General features: G+C 43.3%; 2 pseudogenes; both read right to left on the bottom strand.

Moving 5' to 3' along the window:
• Positions 1-595: 595 nt before the first annotated feature.
• Positions 596-5,541, bottom strand: LOC119513162 (annotated as a pseudogene).
• A 1,028-nt stretch (positions 5,542-6,569) lies between these two features.
• Positions 6,570-6,847, bottom strand: LOC119513154 (annotated as a pseudogene).
• Between the last annotated feature and the right edge of the window lie 313 nt (positions 6,848-7,160).

Below are 7,160 nucleotides of genomic sequence, written 5' to 3'. Positions count from 1 at the left end.
CCAAAATTTCCCCTTTCAACCACATTCAAATATATACGTGATTTTCAATCTCTAGAAACTGGAAAAGGCAAGACCTGGATTCTTTCCTAGGGCCTCCAGAAGGAATGTAGCCCTAATGAAACCTGATTTTAGCCATCTAACCCATTTTCAGACTTCTGATCTCCAGAACAGTGTTATCACTTTCTGCAAGTATCTAACAATGTGGATATATTCTGGATGTTAAGCCCTTGTCTGATATATGGTTTGCAACTATTTTCTCCCATTCTGTAGGTTGTCTTTTAATTTCCCCCTCCCCCTGCCAACACCAATTTCTTTCTGTTTGTGCCCTCACTTGTCCCTTTCAGGCACCTTGAAACAAGGGGCTGAGGAGGGCTGAACCTGGGTTCCAGGGGCACAGGAAGTATGGCTCTTGACTGTGTCCATGAGGTGCTTCGTTCTCTGCAGAGCTAAACACACCAAGGTGAGCTGGTCTTGGGTCAATGTCCCCATATGTACAGAGCTGAATAAAGTGGGTATCTGAGAAGAAGTCTGATTTTCTTTGATGTGGAAAAGGAGATGGGGAGGATGGAGATGGACATTAAAACCAGGGAAGTGTTTAGTCCTGTGCTGGTTCTGGCCTGAAATGCAGGGAGATAAGGCAGCTTTTGGAGTGGCCACTTCCAGGCAGGGCCTTCTGGACCACATTTTCCCACTGGGCATCCAAGAACTCCTGAACCCAGGCAGGATCCCGTGGCACAAGCAGGCTTGCTCCAGCCATCATCCTTTCCACCAGCTTCTTGTGTTCTGGGTCCATGGGAACAGAGCTGTGGTTATTCAATACTAATAGCCAGTTGGGTAAATGTGGGCTCAGGGCCTGGTTCTGCTCCTGCATATCAACAACTATATCTTCTCCACCCCTACTGGTGCCAACTCTGCCTCCTCTCTTTCATGACCTTGGTTCAGAGGCAGGTGGGAGTCTCCAACTGGACCTGCTCTGACTTCTTCCTGCTCTTCCTGGGGCTCCAACCCCTACTGTAAGTCTCTGATGCAGCCCCTGTTCCTCCATCTGATTGGGGAAGACAGGCTCTAAGCTCATTGTGTCTCTTCCTAGAATGACTACTGTGCTGGTTTGGATGTATTATGTCTCCCGAAACACCGTTATCTTTGATGCAGTCTTGTGTGGGCAGGAAACGTATTGGTGTTGATTGGGTTGGAAACTTTTGATTGGGTGTTTCCATGGAGATGTGATCATTCAGCTGTGGGCAGGATCTTTCATTGGTTGGTTTCCATGGAGGTGTGGCCTCGCCCATTCAGCATAGGCCTTGATTAGTTTACTGGAGCACTATATAAGCTCAGACAGAAGGAGTGAGTTTGCTACAGTCAAGAGGGACACTTTGAAGAATGCACATGAGCTGAGCAAGAGGAGATGCAGATGAGAGACAGTTGAAGATGGCCGTGAAAGCAGACTCTTGCTCCGCAGAAGCTAAGAGAGGACAAATGCCCCAAGAACAATAAGAGTGACATTTTGAGGAGCTGCAGCCTAGAGAGGAACATTCTGGGAGAAAGCCATTTTGAAACCAGAACTTGGAGCAGATGCTAGCTTTGTGCCTTCCCAACTAACAGAGGCTTTCTGCATGCCATTGGCCACCCTCCAGTGAAGGTACTCTATTGATGCATTACCTTGGACGCTTTATGGCCTTAAGACTGTAACTGTGCAACCAGATAAACCCCCTTTATAAAAGCCAATCCATTTCGGGTGTTTTGCAATCCCGGTAGCATTAGGAAACTAGAACAACTACCGTCTAGGCTGGGGCCACTCTGAGGCTGCAGCTGAACCCCCACCTTCACTTCCAGCTCAGCCTGTTTTGTAACTTTTTAAATAGTGTCCTTTGATACACAAAAGGGCATTTGACTTGATGAAACTGAATTTATTCATCGCTTCTTTAGTTGCTCATGCTTTTGCTGTCATATCTAAGAATCCATTGATGAATCCCAGGTCATGAATATTTACAACTACTTTATCTTCTAAGAGTTTATAGTTTTAGCTCCTATATTTAGAACTTTGATCTGTTTTGAGTTAATTTCTGTATATAGTGTGAGATAGGACTCGAATATTATTCTTTTGCATGTGCATATCCAGTTTTCCCAGCACCATTTGGTGAAGAGACTATTCTTTCCCCCTTAGCATACTCTTGACACCCTCATTGAAAATCAATTAGCCATAGATGTGAGTCATTTCTGGACTTTCAATTCTATCCCACTGGTCTTTTTGCCTCTCCTTAAGCCAGTAACACACCATTTTGATTACTACAACTTTGAAATAACTTGCAGAATCTGAAAGTGTGAGTCGTCCAACTTGTTCTTTCTCAAAAGTGTTTAGAGAAGTGGCATTATCAACATGGCAAAGTAAACAGCTACTGAAAACGCCTCTCCAGAGATTCAATGGAAAAAAGGACAATTCTGAATTGTTTGACACTCTGGAGGAGGGTATAGACTGGAGAAGGACCCTGCAGATGCCGAACTGAAGAAACAGAAGAAATATCACATAGGAATTTTCTGTCCCAGACCACATGGTCCTCTCCCTTCCCCCTCACTCAGGCTCAGTGTGGGGAAGGCACAGAATCAGTAGATGGGAACCCTCCCACCAGGAACACTGATTTTAAAGTCTCTCACAACAGTGAGACATACCCCAACTGTTTGAAGACCCAGGGGACGGGGAGGACAATGCAAGGCCCAGGTCAGTGGAGGAAAAAGAGACCAAGAAAATGTGGAGAGAGACTGAGTTTCCAGCCCTGGGTCTGAAAACCCTTCCCCCACCCTTGAGGGAAGTAGCAGCTGGTGGCCATTTCCTTGCCTTGAGGATGGCAGGAGTACTGTGTCAGCTGAGGGAGTTCTCTGCCACAGGTGTAGCCCCACGTTGGGCCAGATTTTGGTTGGCAAACTGAGGGCATAGGAATCCCGCAGTTTCAGTTCACCTGTAGACACACCCTGTGCTTAGAGGCAAAGCAGCCTCTGAGGACAATTAAGTTCCTGAAAAGCACCATCTGCTGGACAGTGTGGAAAGTGCAAGGGAATAGAAACCCTTTTAAAAGGATGCTTCAGACCCTTCATTAGGACAACAGGAGCTGATCTACATGCCATGCACAGAAACCCAGCCCAGTTTCGGCTGAGAAATATTGACAACCCAACTGTAAAAGCAGGGCTCTAAAACAAACCCAGGTCTTACTGACCAGTGGAAAACAGCACCACTGGAAGCCAGAAGATTTGTATTACCACACACAGTGAACTTGCTGGGGTGCCCAGTGCCTAATTCCCATCCCCGAGGCAGGCCACGGTGGGTACCTGATTTGGGGGCAGGGGGGAGACTGGCAGGGCAGAGCCAATATGACAATGGGCCAGTGAAAGAAACAAAGAAATACAGAGATCAAAGAAAACCAACAAGAAAACCCAAGGCAAAAGAGAGAAAACAACCTCCAGAATAAACTAATCAAGAAAATCAGATGCATAGACAGCAAAAAATCATGAGCCACACCAGGAAACTTGAAGATATAGCCCAATAAAAGGAACAAACTAACACCTCAATTGAGATTCAAGAGTTGAAACAACTAATTAAAGATATTCAAACAAATCTTCTAAATCAAATCAATGAGTTGAAAGAAAATGTGAGAAAAGAAATGAAGGATATAAAGAAGACACTGGGTGACCATAAAGAAGAATTCGTAAGCTTGAAAAAACTTATGGGAATGAAAGGCACAATGGAAGAGATGAAAAACACAATGGAGACATACAACAGCAGACTTGGAGAGGCAGAAGAAAGGATTCGCAGTGGATGGAGGTAGCCTAAGGGTACACCGACTGATGAACACAATGGCCAACCGTGATGTATACATACAATGGAATACTGAGCTGCTACAAGAAGAAATGAAGTTGTGAGGTGAACAGACATTGAGGACAGCATGTTGAGTGAAATAAACCAGAAATGAAAAGAAAAACATTATAATGCCTCCCTAATATGGACTAACTATAATGTACAAACTCTGAGAATTCAATCTGAGAGCACAGGTCATCAGGGGAAGCCTTACTGTAAAGGTTTCTAGATTGTAAGTGCTTACAGCAGTTATATCTATTCATGAATTGTAATGGCTATTTCTAAATTCTGAGATGCTGAGCTCTTTGTTTGTAATCTGGTCAGTCCCTGGAATTTTGGGTATCTTTATGACACCTGAGACTCAGAACCACAGTCCAGAAGCTATAAATGTCAGCATTACCCTAAACTGCAAATATTAAAGAGTATGAAAAAAAGAGATCAGACTTAAATTAGAGATAAGAACAAAATGTACTTGGTTAGGACTAAGGTATATCAGACTAAAGAATAAAAGATAATACAGATGGTGTTTTAAAACTTCAACTTCTGTGTGAGACCAAAGGAAGAGATGTTTATTGGGTACAAAATCTATATATATTTTTTGTAGCACACTATATAATTTAACCTGTAGGGTCAGTTTATTCAAACAACATAGCTACATGAAATGTTGAATAGGGAGTGAAATCTGGTTGGTTTGGACAGGTTAGTGTGAAGCCCCAATACATCCCAGAGAAATTTGGACAAAGAATAAAAATGTATTTGCAAAGCCCCCTTGAGGGACTCAGGGAAAATGTGGAAATATTAAACTTCCCCACCTGGGGAATTAATGATATTCTCACAAGCATTGGGGTCTACCAATTTAGATGGCCAAGCCCTCAATCTTTAGACTTGCCTTTATGAAGTTTGTTACTGCAAAAGAGAAGCTAAGCCTACTTAAAATTGTGCCTAACAGTCTCCCCTTGAATGCCTCTTTGTTGCTCAGATGTGGCCCTCTCTCTCTAGCTAACCCAACTGGGCAGATGACCTCACTGCCCTCCCCCCTACATGGGACCTGACTCCCAGGGGTGTAAACCTCCCTGACAACCCAGGATATGACTCCCAGGGATGAATCTGGCCCTGGCATCGTGGGATTGAGAACATCATCTTGACCAAAAGGGGGATGCAAAATGAAACAAAATAAAGTTTCAGTGGCTGAGAGATTCCAAATGGAGTTGAGAGGTCACTCTGGTGGACATTCTTATGCACTATATAGATCACCCATTTTAGGTTTTAATGAATTGGAATAGCTAGAAGTAAATACCTGAAACTATCAAACTACAAAACAAAACAAAACAAAACAAAAACATCCTAGATGAATACATACCATATTCTTAACAGTCATATCTCTAAGAGTTGATACATGGAGCAATTATATCCTTTCTGAGTCATTAATTTCTGTTTACATTTCTTTTAATTTATTATAGTCATATTTTTTTTCCTGAAAAACTGTAAGCAGCTGGAAGAGATCTCACGTAAAAAAATCAATATATGTAATGAAATTGCACAGAGGATGAGCAGACAGGGAGAGGGCAGGGCCACGGCAGCCAGAAGGTGACTTGCTCCTGGAAGACTCTGAGCTCGGTGGGTAATGAGCTCATGTAAGAACCAGCCTTCCATCCAAATGGGAGACTTTCCTCCTAAGAGCACCCCTCACCCATGGCCGCTTCTTCCTTAGTCTCCCTCTGAGGTGTTCTGCCTTGAGGAGAGAGTGCAGGTAGTGTTGAAGGGGGCATATGAGAGCTTTGTGTTGCTCCATGTCCCCACCTCACACACAGAGCACCGAGGGGTTAGGAAAAGTAACTGTTAAGATGTTCCATAGAAGTCGTAGTCTTATCTGGAATCTTCAACGGGGTAAATTTTGCTTTTTTTTTTTTGGTAGTTGTTTTGCCAAAGTGGTATTTTCTGCGCCACCTGGTGGACAGACTTCCATTAACAAGTCAGATACACTCCCCCCAACTCGTTCTCACAAATCTTTTAATCACATGGCGCCACTGTCCACGTTTAAGTTTCTCTTTGGAGAGGGCTTGTCTTATCTTCAACCCCTAGCAGCTTGGGCACTTGGCACATTATAGGCAATCAGAAATTGTTAGTTGAAAGAGTAAATATTGATCTATTATAAGCTGGAAGTGGATATTGAAATCAAGTCTGAGCTGGTGTGGGGAAAGGAAGCAGCTGAAAACCAGAAGTAAGTTGTTGGAATTGTGAAGGGTGAGTGCAAGGCCTGGAACTAAGAATTTAAACTAACTCCAGGCCAAAGAGCATTTGAGATCCCAGACAGTTTTCTGGGGGACACATAGGGGCCGCATAGAATTCTTTTGGAGCCTAGGCAACTTCTGATAATATTAAACCCAGGACCTCTTCCATGATGAGATGCCGTATGGTACGCACACACTTTAATATGTGATTTAACTCATACCTGTCACTGCAGCTCCACACCTCTCAATTCCCTAATAACTCAATTCCTGGCCTCAGGAAAGTAGGACCCTGGGGGAACCAGCGAGCACCTTCCCCTTCTAAAGAGGTCAGTGTTGCAATGTTTTCAGACATTTCAAAAGAAACTCTAAGTTTTGATTAGTGTGTGAAATCCCTTAACTTTCCAATGTTGGCTTAAATATCCTTTTTTTTTTTTTTTAACATAAATTAATCCATTTATTATAGGCTAGAGATGTTTCAAATTGTGGAGCTCCTACAGATCTTTAAATCCCTTCATTCCTCTGATGGTAGACTTGACTCTGACTGCACAGGTGATGTCATAGATCCAGGCACCACCAGCTACTGTTTTCATGCAGGACACACAGTGCCAGATCCCCACAGCTCATTTGTTCATCTTGGTTTTGCCATAGAAGGAAAAAGTGCACTTGGCATGCTGGCCGATTTCAACTCTCTTCACTATTTTCTTGATGGGACGCCATAATGGGTCCCTTATTTACCTACTATTTTGACCTTGTTGGTGCATTTATCCATGTTGAGGCAAACTAGTTATGCGCATAGAGAGTTCAAATTACTTTCTGAAACACTCTCTGGGCCCCAAAAATCATGTGACAGTGGTCACCAGTTACTGACACATCAACTAGAAGATTTCCAGGCTTCTTCTGACTCTTCTGACTGGCTGTCACTCTGACTTCTGTCCACTTCTATGCATGGCTAGTTTTAAAATGGGATCAATTTATCATCTTAGGTCAATTTGAACCACAAGGTCAGGAGTGCATTTTCCTGGAAGTTTCAGGACAATTAGCTTCTCTTTAGGGAAAAGGCAGAAGTGTTTCTCTTGGGTAAA

This window comes from Choloepus didactylus, chromosome 2, assembly GCF_015220235.1.
Source record: "Choloepus didactylus isolate mChoDid1 chromosome 2, mChoDid1.pri, whole genome shotgun sequence".
In the NCBI taxonomy this organism is placed as follows: domain Eukaryota; kingdom Metazoa; phylum Chordata; class Mammalia; order Pilosa; family Megalonychidae; genus Choloepus; species Choloepus didactylus.
This window is presented reverse-complemented; position numbering and strand designations above follow the sequence as displayed.